This window comes from Dendronephthya gigantea, unplaced genomic scaffold (assembly GCF_004324835.1).
Source record: "Dendronephthya gigantea isolate DGI-Jeju-01 unplaced genomic scaffold, DenGig_1.0 000090F, whole genome shotgun sequence".
Classification (NCBI taxonomy): Eukaryota; Metazoa; Cnidaria; class Anthozoa; order Malacalcyonacea; family Nephtheidae; genus Dendronephthya; species Dendronephthya gigantea.
The window spans coordinates 519,531-541,469 of NW_021163100.1; the positions used below are offsets into that span (position 1 = coordinate 519,531).

The 21,939-nt window shown below is 35.4% G+C and overlaps 1 long non-coding RNA gene across 1 annotated transcript; it reads right to left on the reverse strand.

Annotated features, from left to right (window-relative positions):
• Positions 1-12,712: 12,712 nt before the first annotated feature.
• LOC114533389 lies at positions 12,713-16,834 on the reverse strand. The gene is made up of 3 exons (XR_003688051.1): positions 16,719-16,834; positions 13,505-13,559; positions 12,713-13,022 (listed from the first exon to the last, which is right to left on the reverse strand). It is a non-coding gene; the product is annotated as an uncharacterized LOC114533389 (long non-coding RNA).
• Between the last annotated feature and the right edge of the window lie 5,105 nt (positions 16,835-21,939).

Below are 21,939 nucleotides of genomic sequence, written 5' to 3' on the forward strand. Positions count from 1 at the left end.
CCAAACATATCTTGTTCCACCGATCGGATTCCATTTCAAGCCATCCAGCTTCATTCCATTCATATATAATCCATCGACATCTTTATCCTGGATAGCAATGGTGATTGCGTCACGATGTCTTGGACCATCAGGTAGTGTCACACGATAGTATGAAAGAAACTGGCTTACTGATGGTACAACTAGCATTGCAGAGTTAGCAAGTTTGCCATCGACACTTCGTTGTTCGATGTATTGAACTACTTGACATGGTTTACTGCAGTTCACATACGATGCGTAATCATGCCCTAATATCAATTCTGCGTAGGTCGCGGATGATAAGACTTTGGTCCACTTAGCGGTTTTAACAGCGGTGTTATTTTCGTAAGCGAAAATTCGAAAAGTATCACCACCTTTATTCATTCTTCCTGCACTCGTCAAAATGTATCGATGACCCCACAACGAGACAGGTAATAGGGATGATTCCAGAAATTTGAAGCGTTGCCAATATCCCACGCTCGATATAACCATCACTGGTTTCGTTGCAATGACTACTGACCCAGATAAATCTGACGATGCTGAAATGTACAACGCCTCATGTCTTTCAAGCTTTAGCGGTATGTACAGTAATGGTCGATCTTTGTCAAACGTGAGATCGCGATACTCTATAACTGCATCCTTTTTTGGAAAAACAAGGATTGTGTTGTTGTCATGTGCTGATATCACGGCGATATTCGCTTTGGTGTGGTACGGCAAATGTGATGCCACAACATAAATTAAACCAAGTGCTCTCGTTGGAAAAACCAAGTATCCATCAGCTGCATAGTTATTTCTATTCCTGCACATCAGTGAGATGTATCTTGTTGATGAAATTTCTATGCCCTTCTGAAGATGACCTAGCTTTTCGTTCATTCGCAACTTCATAGGCAATTTGTGTTCAAAATGTTTCCCTCCTTCGACATAGACAGTCTCGTTCCATAAATTCCCGGACTGATTGCTGAAGAACGTTACATTTGTGTCGAATGGGGCGAGGATGGTTACTCCAATATAGTCATCTTGCTTGTTATCATACAGGGCCGTAAATCCAACGATGAAATGTTTCCCATAGTTGTCTGACATGCCTATAAAAGGAATGACATTTTTGTACGGATAGTATTCTTCGAAATCTTGGAGACATTTTTTGTCACAAAGGACATAAATACACGAGAATTCTACGTGTTCATTCACTGATTCAGTGTTGATGTTGAATTCACACTATTTCGCGGAATTTTTGCTTCTTCGAGGTAGCGTCGGAATTTCGTTAAGTATAAATAGAATTTTCGGTTATTCGCGATGTACATTATTTATTTTATTTGAAAAATGATTCTTTTCACTCTCAGCGAACATGAACATCTGTCAAACATATCCCGTTAATGGACGGCGTTTTTCTACGTAGCTTTTATTTTGTCGAGAACGTCAAATCTCGAAAAAACAATTTCGTCTCTTCCTATTGTCGTCAATTTCGTTTTAAGTTCAGTGATTGTGCAAAATTAATACAATTGATGTAGTATTTGGTTGCAGGAATTTCATTATGGCTATGAATTTTTCACTTAAATAGTAGTCTGTATAGCATTAACATAAGTGTTTTAAAATTAAGGTTGGTCGTAAAATGAGTGCAATGAAGAATTTCCACATGAGCTATTAAAATATATTTTGTACTATACTTACTCATGAATCTTGAATGATAAGATGGCACTCGTGAAAGGAATGTTTTTACTTCTAGAAATTAAAGGAAAAAAAGACCAGTTTATGGGTGAAATTGTAGGTCAACATTTTTTGCCTAAACGAACGAGAACGGTTTTTTTAAACGAAGAAATGATCGACTGTTTTCATTGCATTGGTGAAAAAATTAGTCATAAATTAAACAATAAATCATTTTATCACCATGTGCGACGATAAGCTCTTATAAATGAAATGACCCTGTTTCAATTTCCGCGGATCCTTCACTGCTGAGAAGAGGTTAAGGAGAATGTGAATTTACACTGGCAAATAAAGTTAAAGTTTTTATCTCGGTATTGTAGTCCGTTTACATTAAACCTAATTTATTGTCGCGAAAATGATAGTAGTTTCATTTGTGATTCGTAAATTTTTACCGAATTTTAGGTCTGTGTTTGCATGCGACAGCGTATTCGGTTGCCATACGAATTTTGTAAAATGGTCGAGCTATGATAGAAAAAAAATAATGTTTTATACTTTCGACGCAGTTTTCTGTAATTTGATTTTTTTGAAAAACCTTTTAGCTATATCGCTTTTTCTGAAAATCAACCCCAAGCTTATCCTAATTAAATATAGCACACATTAAACATAACATAATAGACATTGAACAAAATTCAAAATAAAGCGTGCAACTTACCGTTTGAAAAACCAGAAAAAGTTAGCCCTCCAGGATAAGCATTTGAAATGCCATTATTCCAACCAAATACAAGTAAGCCAAACTTCACTGTGGGAGAAGAATGATATACTGTAACACTGTCATTAGCGGAGAAAGCTAATACTTTCCAAACATATTTTGTTCCATCGATTTTCTTCCATCCCACACCGTCTAATCTTATTGCATTGACGTACAACCCATTGTCGCTGTATTGATTGTCTATCATTATCGTAACTGAATCGTGATCATATTGAAAGCCGAAAGGAAGAGTAACATGGTAGTAGGACTGGAACTGGTTTACTGATGGCAGAACTATCATCGAAGGGTCAGCATATTTCCCATCAACTGTCTCCCCTCTGATGTATTGAACAACTTGACATGGTTTACTGCAGTTGACATATGATGCTAGATTGTGTCCTAAATCCAATTCCGTGAATGCCCCGGATGTCAAAACCCTTGTCCATTGAGCACTTTTCACGATGGTATTATTTCGATAAGTAAATACGCGAAAAAGGTCTCCTTTCGTTTTATCAGTCGAGCGTACAGTACTCAAGATGTACTGTTTTCCCCACAAGTTTGTGGGCACTAGGAATGATTGCAGCATATCATGATGTCCTTCAGAGCCAGGGGGTTTTGCTAGGTAGGAACCTGATATCACAGCCACCGGTTTGCTCGCGATAACAATAGTTCCAGATAAATCAGACGAACCCGAAATGTGCAGAGCTTCAAGTTTTGTCAAGGTTACTGTTGCATAGGGTAGAGGTCTCGTTTCATCATACAAAAGACCTCGAAAATTTAAAACAGCTCCTTTAACGAGTAGAAGGGTAATTTCATTTTCTTCATAAGCTGATATTATAGCTAAACTCCCCTGCGAATAGGATGCAACCACGTAATTCAACCCCAATGTGTTAACTGGTAAAGCAAGATATGCGTCAGCCGAATCACTGTTATGATTGACACAAACAACTGAAATATTTCTAGTTGAAAAAATTTCAATTCCGTTCATTTGTTCTTTATTCTCTTTCATTCGCAGAACAATCGGTAGTTTGTATTCGAATATCTTTCCCGCTTTGATATTAGTTTCATAGCTCAATGATGCACTTGGATGTTTGCTTAGTATTGTTAAGTTTGTTTCGTACGGTGCGAATATTGACAAACCAATGAAACCAGATGTTTGATGTTGTTGAGCAGTAAATCCGACGATGAAATGATTTCCATAATTACTTTGATCTCCTGCATTAAAATAATTCACATTTTCGTTATTCGGCTACCTGAATTAGGGCTACTCCTATTTATCTAATTTCATAAGTGACTTAGAGCACTTTCCTTTGAGCGGCTAAAATGGTCTGATCAGTCATATTTATTTTGAATTGAAAGGGAGAATTTTTTTAAGAATTTAGCAGTGAAACTGCATTTCCCTTTTTAGGCAGATGTAAATAACGATATACTTGAATGCAGAGTTCTTGAAACACACTAAGGTACCGGTAATCTGTCTCTACTGAAATATAACAGGAACATTCTGTCATTTTTTAACGTATAAAGGTTAGCTCGCTCAGCCACGCACAGCCCGACGATTTTGTTCCGTTATGTAAATTTCGTATTATTATAATTTCAGCTGACGGACAACAACCCAAGCGTTTCCCAAAATATGATTTGCTTTTAACTCGTTCTTAGCACAGTCAGAATACCATATCTCGAAACAGCCGTCATCGCGAATTTTGTTGGTAAAGAAAATTTTCAGTGTGCTCGCGCATAAAGATTAATTTGTTGATTTCAGGGTGGCTGCCATTCTCCTCCGCAGAGTTCTACTTTTAAAAATATTTTATAATATGGTAGTGGTGAGCGAGAAGGCGAGCGTAACTGTGCGCGACTTTTTCGCGATTGTTTCTAATTTACTGAAGATGCATATTTAATAATTATTGAGGTATTTTTAACATTGCATAATATTTAATCGTCACGTGCTTTGGTAATATTATTAATGGTGCATAAAAAAATTTACACAAAACAGTTAAGAAATTAAAGCAAAAGTTGGAGAAATCAAGTTTATTCATTGAGTATGTGCTGATCAATAAGTGCATTGCAATTGTTTAATATAGCTATACCTGCAAATAGAGAAAAAATTGTTCGAGGGCTTATAATAGACTTTTTCAGTATAATAGACTTTTTACCTCACAACATTTTAACATCAGAAAGTTTTAAATTTAGTTTTCACCAAGTTTTCACCAACCACGTACAAAGATGCAAAACATCCTTCTTCAACACATGCATTTTTTTTTTTATTTTGACCAATAAATGTGGAAATAAGCCATAACATGAGATTAAGGCTGAGAGGCCAAGACCGCGAGCCTCGTTCCCGCATTATAGCTTATTTCCATACTTATTACTCAAAATGAAAAAAAAAATCTCCATGCACGGGTTATAAAAGGATGTTTTGCATCTTTGCACATAGCTTGTGAGAGTAAAACGTGAAATCCATCTCATTTAAGGCGGTTCTAAATTTAAAACGATAATGTTATGACGCAATTACCGAAAAGGTCCATTGAAACTAATTAATCTCTGTTATCAGCACTACGTATTACGTGTCTCTGCGGTTATATCATTCCGTAAAAGTGGAAAAATATATATTTGCTATTATGACGTTTCGTGTTTCTGATGAATGTGCTCAATATGCAATGTTTGTTTCACAACAAAAACACAGGTACAAAAAAATCTCCCTCATCATCATTTCCAAATATAATATCAAAGCAAATGCCTCCTACTTGACAATTGTAGCGTTGATAAAATTTTCTCAAATATGAACTGAAACCGGAAATGAAAGTCTTAAGGAAAATGGACCACTCGATAATGGGTTTGACTACAAAAGTTAGTCTCGAATTCCCGAAGAAAAAAGCCAACCCACAGAGTTTATTGTTATATACTTTCCGGCTGTGCATGGATGGCTGGCTACAAAACCATTCGAAAGCCAACCCCCTTCAATTAAGAAACATTTCAGTACATGCAATTGCCACGAGTAGACGCGTTCATCAGCTCTAAATATAGAATAGTGAGGAAAAAAAAGCGAAATATATAATAAAGATAGTAACATAAGCAACCTGAGCCGACACAATGATCGTTTACTCCACGCGGCTTTTTATCCAATAATGCTTTTTTTATCTATTATGTAATATTATTGCATAACAGCCTGGGATGTCGTAATTCCACGTGAACACATTCCTCCAAATACTTGGGGGTAATGTTTGTCTCGTTTATATTCCTTAAAACGTCTTAAATAATTGTCGGATGTCTTATTCAATTTGAATTCACAAGTTTTTGTATCATCCTACTTCTAATAACGGTTGGTGCATGGACGTGCTTTTCTACGATTTGAGTATTCGAGAGATTTCGAGAGAATATATGACTGATTACAACATCACTGTGAATGCTTTGTAGCAACATGGATTATTCATGGCAAAATCCCCAAATGAACTAAATATTGTGCTGCATTCGTGAACGTTTTATGAAAATAGCCGTATATCTGAGCCTTTCACTGGTCTCTACCAAAAGATATTATACATGTGTTGTATGTACATACAGGTGAGTTGTATGTGTTGTATTTACATATATACAAAGTGATTTCTTACATAATTATGACAATTTCTTTATGATGACATTGGAAAGCTAGGAAATTATGTTTCTAAAGTTTAAAATTCAGTTCATTTTAACCACCAGATTATAAGCTTTAGGTTTAGCAAAAATGTAAATTAAAAAATATCGGGTTTTATTAACTCCTGTAAATTTGAAGTCACAACTAATTTCTATGCAAAAAATTTATATCAATTTATATGCTGCACATGGTTGACGGTGTTACGATTTAGCTGAAGGAAGCAAACAAGACGGGAATTAGCAAGAAGTTAGCTCGGCTATTAGTTGAGTTTAAAAATTGCTTCAGAATTGAATGTAAATATTAAGATCCAGTATTATTGAGAAACTAGTATGGGGACCATACCTGAGTGATTTGGATTTGACGAGATTTTTTAAGTTTGTTCACTAATATCTAATATTTATAAGCGCGAACATAACGCTCGCGCGTAGGGTAAAAATTACGTTTTTACCAAATGAAACCGAAAATGAAACTCTTAAATAAAATTGAGCACTCGTTATTTATATAAATAAGCTTGTATAATGTTGAATGTGTGAATTTAATAAAGCGATTTGTCTTTGACGCGATGTTTTATAATTACTAATTATTTTTGAGTACACGTAGGGTACACATAATAACCTCATAACCTCTTCTCTATCAGTTACTTTCGCTACGCTCTTTTTACAAATATTTGCAAATGTAAATTCTAACCTAAAAAAAGAACTTAAAAAAAAATTTAATGCCTATACTTGCCAAGATGCACAAGTCGGTGTCTGCTATTCTCGATACATTTACAAACTGTACATGGTGTTACATTTTTATGCGCATATTAAAGAACAATCTATGGGTTTGCTTACCTTCTGGTCTCCATTTGAGGTTTAAATCTGCTCCATGAAGTCCTCGAAAAACCCCAAAGATGGTGACAAAGAATACATACCATCTCATTCTGAAACCAGCAAATCTCGAAGCCATTTTCTCCGCGGCTCGAATTTTATCGGTCTTCACAGCAGAGGGATCAACAACTAATCTGCAGATGAAATGGATTTTATTTTTAGCAACTGTATGAAATGCAAAACTTCTGCAAAATGGTCTAGATAGTATTCTGCAGAACAAGACAAGATAATTCTCTCTACTCTCCAACCTTGACTGAACAGAATAGCAATAGTTACGCGTATGCGCCTTTTTGTTCCCTCCCAAAAGAGATGCAGGGCGTGTAAAACACATCCGGAAATTCTATTGAAATAAATTGTTTATGAAGATAGCAATAATTAATTACCAAATTGCGGAACACAATTTACTGAACATTCGAAACTCACTCATTGTGCCTATGTGAAACAATAACGAGGAAAACATAACAGGAGACTGTGTGGAGACGCCCACGTTAAGGACGTTCAAAGCACATAAATAGAAATATAAAAAAGCTTCAATACATGCAGTATTGGTGCTACCCCATATTACCGGACTCAAGAAAATTACACGTCGTATAGCTTTTAGTCTGCGGAAATGAATACTATATTTTTCACAGGATCCACTTTAAACAAAAGCTCGGTTACATAGAGTGAAAAGGAAACCAAATTTTACGCTTTTATATTCTCGTAGCTAGGCTTCTTGCCTATGTAAAAAATTATGGAAAATCTTGTCAAATGTTTTAAGGAAAATAAACGTTCCTATATTGTGACAACATGCAATACGAAAAATTTCTACACTGTAGGTTAATCTTTGTAAATCTTTGTGCGGCATTGTTAACTTTCCCTTGCAGGATTGCATCATCATGCACGCCTACTAACCAATCAAATTGCGTGTTTCATTGTGTTATCAGTTATATAAAATGCTATAATGCCCTATTGGTTTGGCGGCATTGCTCATGATTATACAAACGTCGTACTGTCTGACATAAACATAAAGAGGCGCCTACTGCCTAGATCTAGCATAATTATGCATTATAGCTGTTTAAGGAACTCCGAAATATACGTATTAAATCAGCTTGTTAGTCGACATCAATTCGTAAAATAAATCGTGGTTGATACTTGATACAAATAAACAATACAATAATCGACCGTTATTATGACTGAACAACGCCAGGCGATTTCAAATATATGCTAATACCGAGCCACGCTTAAATATACAGTTAACATAGCAAATTAAAGGACTATAGTTTATAACAAGACGCCTATTCTGGCGTTAACTCCGGCGTCCGCGCACGTGCCAGTCTTCAATATAAAGCTGCTGAATATAAACAATACAGTTCATAATCATTTAGATGCCTTGCGAACCTAAATGTTGTTCGATCGCGAAATTCAGAAGCACATCGTACTTTAAAAAGTATAGAAGTTCAATTGTTCAAATGTGTAAATAAACCGCATGATACGTTCCCTTTGTCTTACACTTTGCCTTTGGAATTGGCGCTTATATAGTTATATTCAATCTTCAATCCTGTGCAAACTACGACGTGTCAACGCGCCCATACACGACCACATCTTTTTTAACGGCGAAATAGCAGTAATATTATTAAAATAGGACCAGAATCCATGTATTAAATATATTCTTACCCTAATTCAATCTAAACTTAATCGAACAGCATCAAAAGAACGGTTTACTTGTTCCTCTTGGAGAAATTGCCGTATCGTGCGAGCGAAATCGCATCGCGCATCGGAAAATTAGCCAAAGCTGTGCACCACAACTCCTGGGAGACAAAACTGGGATGTAGATAAATACAGTCACATACACATTTCAAATACTGGTATATTTCGCGCGAAACACACTTGCGACGACGAAAAAAAAACCAAAACAAAACAAACTGAGCCGAATTTTCAACTCCGGAGTAATTATGAACTTCTAGGAGTATTGTTTAAATGAACATCAACATGAATCTTAACCTTAACTGGCTCATCTCAGCTGGTTTCTGATTTTGACGAAAAAAAGAGGGAACGGAATTACTAGTATTGATACTAGAAGTTACTATCGCAAGGGGAGTGATGTCATGCACAAAAAGCACTTTGTACAAACAAGGATCGGTGATTAACAAATACACGGTTAATGAACATGCTGAATTCCATCCTATTATTTGCCTTTTAGTTGCTTTCACACGACAAAATTCCCTTTGACAAATTTCGTTTCCTGTTGTATGTAAAGAAGTAGACAGTTATGAATGTATTTTAAAATTCGCTTTAATGAGCAACCATATTGTTTTGTACTGGAATACGCTCAATCACACACGTCAAGATCAGAAATTTGTCAAAGAATATTTGATCGTGCAAAAGCAGCCTAAATGAAATCCACTAGACCAGCAAGCGCTATAAAAACAATTCAATATGATTGCTTTGATGAAGGATTTCATTCATTACACATGCTACTCTAATTAGGTTTTGAGTACCTATCTATCTATTTACCTGCAGCCAACGCTTTTGCAAATGGGTGTCTATATATATATATATATATATATATATATATATATATATATATATATATATATATATATATATATATATATATATATATATATATATATATATATACACCCATTTGCAAAAACGTTGGCCGCAGATAGATAGATAGATAGATACTCGAAATCTAATTAGAATTGCATATGTTGTGTAATATGATTGAAATCCCATGCAAATGTAATCATATGCAATTCTAATTAGACTTCGAGTATCTATCTATCTATCTATCTGCGGCCAACGTTTTTGCAAATGGGTGTATATATATATATATATATATATATATATATATATATATATAATTATATATATTATATATATATTTATATATATATATATATATATATATATATATATATATATATATATATATATATATATGTCTATATATCTGTGTCTATATATATGTGTCTATATATAATATATATATATTATATATATAATATAATATATATATATATATATATATATATATTCTAGAGGTTTTAAGGGTTTTAATTTCGAGTGGAATTATACACACTTCAAATTCAAGCCAGGAACAGTTGAAGCAGTTGAAGGAAAAATGTGTCAACTATAGGTCCTCAGGCAGGAATCGAATCTAAGCTTTTACGATGCCGGTGCAATGCTCTTGCCACTGAACTGACAAGAGCAAGCGTGGTTAATCTTGCCAAAAATCATAATTGATTTACCTCTTTATAAATATATACATGCAATCATGACGCAAGGTCCCTTTTGTCATTTCGCCCCACCACTAAAAAGGTCCTACCAGGGTCAGTGCAGCATTTTATTGGGGATGTTGTAAGAGGTGGAATATCATCACTTTCTACATTATGACTTTCTATATAAAAATAATACTAAAGTTAGTAACAACTGTAACTTTAGTGTGCCTGTAATAACATAAGGGGTAAGGTAATATTAGGACTGTTTTCCAATCATAGTTAAGCGTTGCATACCTTATTGTAATGACTTTCAACAAAGGAATACTCTATATTTAACTAGGATATGGTTGAAGTGAAAACCAGGCCTTAAACTTAATAAAACACTCCTGCTAGTTAATTAATTAAATAGCAAATAAAAATTTGGTCATATATATGCATGTATATATGTTATACAGTACAAGCACCTCTTGAAATTTTAGAATTATATGATTTGCTACAATGGCTAACAGATGGACCTGGCATGCATAATAAAAAGCAAATCATGCAAGGTAATATCTGGTCAGACCTTTTTGACATACTTTCTTAGTTTCAGGATACATCCAGTCAATACTAAACAAATTCAAATTCTGCTCCTTCAGAGTAACACCTTTATAGTAACAGAAGGATCTAATGGGAGGGAATAAAAAAAATATATGAAACTTGCATTGCATGTGATTGCACTACATGTGATACATGTAGAAGTTAGAATTTCATGAACTTACAGAGATTTCCGCACATATAATTATAACAATTTAAGTCATAACAATAAAGAGTTCAGTTTTAAAAGAGTTGCTTTTGATGGTGCATTCCCTTGCATTCTGGTAACTTCTTGTCTGACTAAGACAATATTTAAGTAAATTAGTCACATATGGTAAGCACTGAGCGTAGATGCCAAGAAATTGCCTAGAAGTAATCGGCTCATTGAATATAGGCTTGTATAAATCACTGAGCCTGAGGCGACTAATTGTTTAAATAATTTAATAAATAGTGCACGGCCACAATTAACATCAAATTATATGCGCTGTATATTTAAATTTAGTTAAGCTTGACATATATACCTTTCCGTTTGGTTCCTCCTGACGTGCGAATTACGCTTATTTCGTGTGCCAACGTGAAAGAAGGTTCTGTCCTTTCCACGGAAATAACCGGTGCCTTGTATGGTTCTTTTTCGGATCTTAGCCTTTTATACTTATTTCAAATATCCGCGGCAAGTTTGTCTAACTGTGTCTTTATATTATGCGCGTTATTTTCCCTAATTTCTAGCACTGATTGTCTCCTTTTCACATCCTTTACAACACTGCGATAATCTTTGTTAGCAATCGGCGAAGAACATTTATTGCAAAATACATTTTCAAAGCTTCGCTCCTTTCGAACTCCTTTCACTCCTTCGCGTTGAAGGACAATCGTGAGCAAACCTGCTTAGGGGACTAGGCTCCTCCGCAGCTATGTATTTATATTAGGCATTTATATTTGGCTTGGGTTAGCTGTGTCGGGGCAGGCATCCTCGCACATCTTTTTTCTCGCTCTCATCACACAACTAACCCAAGTCAAATATAAATTCCTAATATAAATACTTATTAAGAGATACCTGCGGAGCAGGCTAATATTGATGTAAGACTCGTAACATCCAAGACTAAGGTAGCGCCTCTAAAGAAACAAACAATTCCGCGACTGGAACTACTGGGAGCTACTATCCTCACTCGATTAATCAATACCGTACAAAAGTGTCTTTCAACAAATCTAAACCTTGATATGTTCAATTGGACAGACTCAAGAGCCGTTCTTTGTTGGATCACACGTGACAAACCTTGGAATCAATACGACGTAGGGGTGTCAACGAGCGATCTCGTGTCAAATCCAGTGTGGTGGCGGGGGTCCAGTCTACCTGAAAAATAAATGGCCGAAGAATCCAGCAGGCAGCTCGATGAATGAAAGTGTGATGAAGGAAACCGTTGAGAACTCGTCCGTTATCGTCCGCTCCCTCATTAGCAGAATCAAAGAGCCCAATAAGATAAACTAGACGTAATAATTATATATTTTGACCACTTCAGCAGACTTCCGCGGCTATTGCTACTAACAGCGTACAGTTTGAGATTCGTTGATAAGTTGAAATGGAAACTATCATCAAACAACCCGAGAGATATTGAAAATACAGAATCAACAGCGAGAGAACTGACAGCATAGTGAGCTAGACGTAGCTGAGTCGTTATGGCTTAAATCAATTCAATCGACATCATTCTCAAAGGAAATCCAGTTCCTAAAAGGAAAGAGCAATGGACTTCCGGCAGAACGTGTGCGTCATTTCGGCCTTTATTTTGATGAAGATCGAGTAATTAGATACAAGGGAAGGATAAACAACTCTACAGCCCGCTTAGAAGGCAAGAATCCAATCATACTACCTTCGAAAAATACAATGGTCGATTTGCTCGTGCGAGAAGTTCACAATCGAGTCAAGCACAACGGTATAAGAGACACGATAACTACGATTCGGATATTGCATGGGAGAGAGACATGTATTCAATTCCGAGCGATTTTGCAATCTTTTATTACAGTAGTTTTTATCGCTTTGTATTTTCATATATAATGAAACATTTGAAAAGAAGGGCGGTTAAAATGAAATAAAGTAATATAATTCTAATTTCCACAGCAGTAGAAATGATCTATCTTTCTTCTAGATTAATTGTTCGTCGCTATGTTTTTCATCATCATGGACGGTTATCAACGTCAACCAGTAGAAACATCGGACTCAATAACGGTAGAGAGCCTTGCAGCCATTGTTTGTTTTTTTGCAATACATTCTCAAACATGTCTGAGAGAACTTCACGACTCCATCCGAAAGGAAACAATTCGAGTCACAGACTGCGTTGAGATACTGCCGCCTGTAAAAAATGAGAATGGAAAATTATTTCGCAGCTCAATCACATTTATCATGTAATCCATTCAAAGGGTGAAAGTGTTTTGGATTTTCATTCTACCAAGTTGTAGTTACGAAAATTGTGCGCACAAAAACCTGACTCGTGGGAACAAAAACGTGCATTTCATGCAGACTAAGGCTTCTTAAATCTCAAATTTTTAGATAATTCAAATTAAACCAAATGCTCAAGTAGGGAAATTTGTTGGTTTTCAAATCTACAGCTATACTGCTGTTGCGGTTCGGTCGCGGTTCGGTTGCGGTCGACCAATAGAAACCGCAAACCATCACAAGGGAAAATACGATCGCAGTTGCCGTTCGCTTCCGAACGGAATGTTATCAACAGGCCGAATGTTATGAACAGGTGAGAACGACAACACAATAATCATATCGAAAACATCTTAAGAAAAGTGTGTTTTGAAATTGCCTAACGAAAATAAAAAGAATTACCGGAATCTTCTTCTCTTAGTTATGCCTCCGTCTCCGCAACATCCGCCGTTGTCTGCTATAAAACACAAGAGCAAAAAAAGACTTAAAATCCACGTTTCCTTCGTCATAGTTTGGCTCACCGAGCTCCAGTTCAATAGATTCTCGACGTTTTCACAATCGAATATTATTGGGTTCAAGAGTGTATAGACCAATTGCGAAACTTAGTAACCACGCCTTAGCGCAACATGGAAACGAGGCTTATTGTGTAATATGCTTCGCATATGTTTAAACTGCCTGTACTCATGCAGACAAACAGTTTTTTCATGTTGTTAAAGAAAAAATCTGGACTGTGCAGAATTTATCATTATCTGGATAAAAATTCGTATAAAAATTATTGCTTTTATATTATATACCCAGTGAGAGAACACGGCTAAACTTTGAGGAATACAGTAATTTTTGCAGATACATTGCTATCGGGTTTAAAAGTTTGTTAGGTTAGTTTTTTTGCTCGCAACCAATGAGGGACGACGAACTTTAACAGCAGCTAATCGATCCGTATGTCATTTTTATGCAACCAAAGTGAACAAAACCGTTGAATCAGTATTTGTGGATAAAAAATGGCCGCAGAGAAAACCGAAAGGTGGATTTGATTTTTAATTTCTACTATATTGCAAAATTCGCTTAAAAAATGTTGAAATAAATCATAAGTATGGTATTCGTACCTCGTGCCTTATTCGAACTTCTAGAATTTGCAAGAAGTCTGTTTTTTCAATTTCTTGCAAATTAAAATTCTGTTTGCAAGCAGGCAAACTACGTACTATCAGTACATAATTTCTCAAATTTTGCTTGTATGAATATTAGATGTTCAAAGGATGAGTTGTGACATATTTGATATTAATTTTTTGCGTTTTAGCAGGTCATATTGCTAGTCAATTAACATCTAATTCTAGCAACGCGAGCTAAACCTGTCTAGTATATATTTGCACTTTTATTAATGTGTCACTGAATTTGGAGAGAAATTTAACAGTCTGAAAGGTTGTAACTGTAGGCATTCTACCGAGGTCACTAATAAAACAAAATAGCAACATGTACAAGTTATGTTATAGTCCTATATTAATAACCAATTTTTATAGTTATTTATCTTATATAATAATACCCCAATTTCAGTTTACTTATGGAACACAACTGCAATATTTGCAATGCATACTTTTGGAAGACCAATTCTTATATAAAATGTGAACAGTATATGATCATATTAAGTTGTAAATTTTCACATTGATTCAGAAATGTTTATCGTGCTTAATACTTCTAGGGCATGCCAAAAAAATTTAGCTAGGCGTAAAATAATGGTGTATTTGACTCTATGAACCTTTAGCATTTGCCTTATAGAACCTGCCTTAATTTGCAGTTTTACTTATTTGAACCTCTAGAATTTGCAAGAAGCCTGCTTTTTCAATTTCCTGCAAATTAAAATTCTGTTTGCAGACAGAGAACTACTATCATTTAGTATAATATTCATATTTATCCAGATATCAACATACACCAAGTCAGCAATGAAATCTTCTCGTGGCGCTCGCGCGAGTCCACTCGGTCTATTAATAGACCGAATTAACTGTGACAGAGTAGACTCGCGTACACGCGCGAGCGCCACGACTGACGAAAACTTGACTTCCTATAACCAAGCTCATCAAAATGCATTCGTACAGCAAACACGAAATAAATTAAACAAAGTAGACACCGCTAGTAATATCTTAAAGTGCCTATATCACTTGTGGGATCTTTACGGATTTGAATAGAGCTTAAAAAATTAGTTTATAAGTTACACAACCCTTTTTGATATAATTAAGTAGTTTCGGAAATATTTACATCTAAACATGACGATTTGCCTAAATTTCCGTCGTGCTCGGGGGCCTGGGACTCAGGAACCGAGTTCTTGTCAAAGATAATATCATCAATTGTAATTTTACTTCGAACTTCCAATAACGTAAAATATTTTGAGAAAAACTCGCCCAGTTGCTATAGCCATACACAACGCACCGTTCCCGCATTTTTTTCTTGAAAAGCGCAAACTATATCACCAGTGAAACTCTTCATGTTTACATTATAAAAGACGGCGTGTTTGCAAATCATTCCTGAGTCCCAGTCCCCCGAATCGACGTATTTTCGAAACTATTTAATTATATCAAAAAAGGTTGTAGAACTTATAAACTAATTTCTCAAGCTCTTTTCAAATGCGTAAAGATTCCACAAGTGATATAGGCACTTTAATCTCTTCCCAGTGTTTGTATCATTTTATTTGACTCCACATTTCATATTCTGTTTACGAAGCATTTTTTTCAAAAATATTTTGCAAAATGACAATTAAATTGCTGACGTTTTTCATTGAAATGCAAACATTTTGTCTAAGCCAATCAGTAAGTTGCTAATTACCAGCCTTTACTCGTTGAGATTTTGCGCGTGCGCACAAGTACGATGACTATTAAACGTTTAACGTCCACTGTCCATGACATAGAATTTGGACAACTTTGGACTCCGCTATGTTCTCCCGGGTTCCGGGTGTAATTCCTAATCTCCGGGCGGAATTAGTACCCTCCCACAGTGCTGCGCACCGGCTGGGTTATTACTTCAACAGGAAATATCATTTTCTAACTTTTTCGCTCGTTTTAATTAATATGTACGTATAAATTAGTCAATAAATTTATCTATGATAAAATTCTGTATATTTGTTTTCGACACGGCTATATTTTGTTCATTGCAATTTCTTTTATGTTTTTTTTAATTTCGCTAGGCGAGGTTACAACAAAACGGCTTTGGAAAAGCAATTAAAAAAAACGTTGTTTACTTTTGCCAGCCATGATTTTTGAGAGTGTGGGGAGGAGAAGATAAATCCTGATTGAGAAAGATTGATATTACGTGCATTTAAACCGCAAACCGATGTATTTACGAGAAAGGTAAATGGTTTTACTGTAAGAGCAGGGGGTGGCCTAGATGGTTATTGTATAATTATATACCTTCTGTAATCAGGGGCAAATACTGCAATTTTATTGGTTAAGAGGAGTGTGATTAATGATTAATCGCACTCCTCGTGAAAGGGTGCTACGCGGTCCTGATTTTGCCAGTAATATAGCACTCCATTTCGTTCAATTGTCATTATTAATTTACTAGATCCACCCCTCTGTAAAAAGGTGAGAGACTGCCAAAGAGACTTGCATGGTATTACTTGCTAGAAACATACCAGGTGTGACAACAATTCTCACATTGCATTCAATACCAAATGTTGTGTAGTTGTTGCTGTACGTGTAGTTGTACTCCAGCGTGTGATTACCAACAGAGAACCATGCACTGGTTGTGTTTATGTTGCCTGAGCTTGGTGTGGTGGGACAATTGGGTTTGGGTTCTCGCCAACTGACGAGAGCCAATTTCCCATCTTCTGCAACTTTTTTCACGGTTGGCGAACATGGACACTCACAGGCTAGATGGAGAAATCAAAGTTGTTGTGGAGCATCAAATATATTACTAATTTTAAATCTTTAAGTTCTTTTCAAAAAAATGGGCACTCGAGGAGTGCATAAGGATTTGCAATTTTCTTAGTTTGCAAGAAAGATAAGGAAAACTATTGCCCAAAATGACGTATAACAAAACACAACATGATGTCAACTTTTGAAGATATTTTAGCATTTTTAAACACAATATACTGGGGTAAAACGGCAAACGCACACCGAAATTGTTTCAATGCTCCCGCTACAAGCAATTACGTTTTCTAAAGTTTCGCGACTGAAAAATAAAACAATAAATTGAAACACCACCCTCAACTTTATTCTATACTCCTAGACCTAGTCCTTGGTTATGGCAAATTACTTGGACAACATGTCACATTTAAAATGACGTGTAAAGTAAATATTATTATGGTCCTTCGGAATCACAAAATTACTTTTCCAGTCATGAGGTGAAAGCCCATGGGATTTCCTCCCAAACAATAGTACTGTCGTACAAGGTTCAAGTGTCACGACTCAAGAACATAAGTTCTAGGCGGATACTAGTTTGTGTCAATCATTTCTTTGTTATATTTTGCTTGGTTAAACATTTAAAGCCCTACGTCACGAAAAGCTTAATTCCATAAAAACAATTAGTAAAATAGTTTATAAGTTTGAGATATGGTTTACAGAGTAATAGTTTTGTAATTGTACTTAAAGTTGAAGATAAATATTTTAAGTTGGGAGCAAGTTTTAACAATGATCGATTGAGCAAAAGACCAACTCCAATACGAGAGCTGGACCGAGCTTCTATAAACGCCAACCCACACTTGTAACCTACAACGCTGATTGGATAGAGTGAATCACACCACTTTGCAGGGCGTCTTCAAGATCCCCTCAAATTTCATTATAAAAGGAGGCGCACTGCACCCGAACCTTCAGTGGACCAACGGAGTAAAAACCATATGAGACGTTGAAGAAGCTCGACAAGACAAGAACAGACTAAGAAGACACGACTTAAACGACGAAGACTTGAAGCAAAAGTTGGTAAAGAAGCGAACATTAAGAACATTAGTCAAAAATTGTAAATATCCTACTACCTCGCGTATAAATAAAAACTTTTTAACACATTTTACGAAAATAAACAGGCTTGTTTTGCCAGAAATATCGCGAATAGCAAGAAACTGACAAATGGTAATATGGCGATAATAACTTCAGCGAAAGATATCGTATTACGTCACATTCTTACACCGATCTTGACATAAAGGTTTTCGCTTTAACAAATCCTCAAATAACCTATTAGAGATGCACCTTCTTGAGTTTCTTGAAGAAGTTGATAATCGTGGCCGGAACTAGAACTGATCACGTGTAGGAGATTCAAGTAAGAATTGCTCAAAGATTTGACTGTTGAGTTTTAAAGTATCATCCTCGAGGCCTTCGAGCCTAATCACGCAGAAAAATGATGTTACGTATTTTAATTTTGTCGGCTTAAATCCAGGAATACCGACTAATTTCAGCAACACGAATCTGCATTTATAGTTAGTAATACAGGTATTTTTAAACTGAGTAAAAATAACTGAATTTTTGCATGTTCATTTTGCTAATGTTTTTATTATCGAACCAACCTTTAGTTTGCACTGATTTAGGGTTAGTTCAGAAATAAACATTCTACCGACCTACCTGTCGCGTTGACATGAACTTGGGGCTCGAAGATGACAAGTGCGAATGATAATACTCTTCGTACATTGGAGCGTTAATAAAACTCATGATGTTTGGAAATAAAAAAAGCACATTATTATAAAATACTTACGAACAACGTCAATGTTGACAAAACACTTAAACGCAGCAATCTTTCCATCAGGCTTGGACCAGTGCGGATAAGTAATTGTGTTCTTTCCAAGAGGAAAATGCTCAGGAGACGTGACACCAGGTGGATCAACTTCGCCTCTCTTATAATCAGAACATGTGATTTCCGGTACTGTCCAATTGGCTAATCCTGTGGGTGAACCTGGTTGAGCATACGCAGTAATTTCTTTAACACCGATGCATTCACATCCACCTGATGGAAAAAGAAAATTGGTGATCATTTTAGTATGATTGCAAAAACCACATTAAAAAAATGTGTAATTATTTTCCTTAAAAGAAAGCATGCAGATCTGTTAAAATGTGTTACGCACTCGCCAGTGTCGATACCGCTACAGATCGGTCGCGAGTATTTTACCGTGTTTGTAACTTGTAAGCTTAATGCATATTATTAAGGCATGTGTGTAACAAAGTTATGAATACTAAATAAGAAGAGTTGTATCAAGGTTAATATATGAATTACTAATTCATAAGACCGGTATGAAGAATTACATATATATACATATATATATATATATATATATATATATATATATATATATATATATATATATATATATATATATATATATATATATATATATATACATGTGACCAAAATACTGCCCGATGATTGGAAGTAGAGAAACAGTGAACTCAAATAAGACTGGGACGCTCACTCTGTCGGAAGTTTGAAGCTGAGATGGCGGACACTGAAGCCTTTCTTGTAAGTATGATCCAGGCCCCCACGCGGAAATTTGGTAGGTAAAATGGCGGCAATTATGAATTTATCGTTGAAGATTTCCGCGCCAGACGCCTTGCCTTGCCTAGCTTTGTATAATTTTCGGTTTTTTACACAAACGCATCAACCTGTGAAAGGCTATTACACCTAAGTTGGCTTTAACTTCGAAAAGTGTTTTTGAAAGTGTAATTTGAATTTTGATCTAAAAAAACACCAGGCTACAGTATATTAAAGTAGCTATAAAACTTTTAGCCGTCGACTGCAATTACAGAATAAAATAAAATTTGAGCCAGGTTTTTCCTTTGTCTCTGAAGATTTAGTACTGTTTTAATCGTTTCAAACTTGGATTTAAAACCATTACTTAATTCCTGAAATGGTATAATGCAGCAAAATTGAAAGGGCAATGTTTACACTAGCTTTATGATTATTTTTGTATTGAATATGATGGAAACATTACCTATAATATATTCGGTAAAATATAATAAAACTGATTTGAGTTTTGTGTCATTTCATAATATAAGTTTAGGTCAGGTTAGCTCAGGAAATTGTATTTTGTTTGAAATATGTTAGTTATATTTGTATTATTCGGAATAATTTGGACCAACGTGATTAATGTTCATTCGAAGAAGAAAAACTTTTTCCGCTCGTTTTAACTGCATGATTGGTGGCAATCCATATGCAAAAGTTAAAGCAATGTGGGATAAATGTGAAATCAGGTGCTACGTAGTTTGTTTTTACATAACCAAAATCGTCACCAGGACTTACCTATAAATGAAGCGCATAAAGCATCGACGGTTTTATTTACCACTCCGTCCAAGCTGCTCGTTATTACTGATTCCGCCACTAGCTGTTGTAACGACCAGCGTTTAAGGTAAAGTTTCCAGTCTTTGAGCTGACTTACAATATCACCAGATAAGCCGACAATGGTGACTGTTTTGTTCTTCTGTGTCATTAATTTATCAAAAACGCTAGCTTGAATTTTTAGGCCATTCTCCGTCCCATTGTTTAACATTAACAACAAAATGACATCGTCGACGTTAGGACGGAAATTTTTGCGCCTGCTGTTGGTCAACGCCTATGAAAAAGAATTCAAATTTTTTTGTTATCATTCGAATTTTTTTGTTATCTTAGTAATGATCAATAGTGACATTAGTCACCTTTAAGCCGGTTTTCCATTAGCGATAATTTTCGTGTGAAACGACATTTTACTTTTGTTTCAGAGCTCTCAACTGCAACTATCTGGAACGAATTGCTCAAATACAAAGGAATAAATTCGCTTCGCGCGAAAAATATTGCTAGTGGAAAACAGGCATTAGGCAGGATAAATTAAGAGGTTTAATTTTAAATTGAAAATGGCTTAATAAAAACGCTATTGCAAGGTCATGCACTGAGTGGCAAGAACTAAAGTCATTATAGAAAATTTTAAATACGATTAGCTTACATTGATGGCAAGCTTATATGCGTTTCTCTTTTTTGTCGTATTGCTTTTCCAATCATAGGGAGAGCTATCCAGCCACCTTATCAATTTCTTCCTTTTCTTAATTTTTCCAATTTTCAGTACTTCTCTAGTTCCTTTGGAGTTCGAGAAGCTGATAAAACCAAGACGAGTTCCTCGTCTCTTCACGTCCAGTTTTTTATTTTTAATAAACTTCTTTAGGAATTCTTTTATATTTGGGTCAAAGTCAGCAAAATTGGAATTGTCCCAAAGAACCAGAATATCTTTTTTGCAATCTGAAACTGCATAGCATACATTGATTCATTATCGCGTTATAGGCTCGTCCGTTGTCATGCAAAGTCAATTTAATGGGGCAATAAGCAAAGGCGTGTTAGCGCTTCGCTGTATAGAGTACAATGAATTGAGTTTATTATCTAATTAGGGTGTTTTATTGGCCAATCCGTATGATTATGAAAGCGATCATATTGGCACATAAGCGATAATTTTTTAATTCATCGTTCATGCGGGACTTTTAAAAACCCCCACTTTTTTATTATACAGTAAAATAAGCTGGATAGACTTAAAAATTTACACGAATTACAGGGGTGCATGGTGAAAAGCAGCCACCCTTAAAAAGTATGAGCTCAGTTCAGTTGTTTGGATTATATCAGAAAGCGCTAAACAAATCATGCCCGTTTGTCTATATTCAGTTTTATATCTTTGTGAGTCAAAATTGTGATGTAGAGGCTAATAGTTAGAGAGCTATTAATAGGGTGTGAGAAAAACTACACGAAATGTTTTCTAGTCTAAAACCCAAGATATATTTTACATTATGTATAAATAATAATATCCAAAAAGATAATTCATATAACTAATTCAATACAAACTGGCCTAGAAAACTCTAACTAGTTTTTGAAATTTCATTGGGTGCGGGCAGTTTAATAGGTGATAAATTGTAGATATA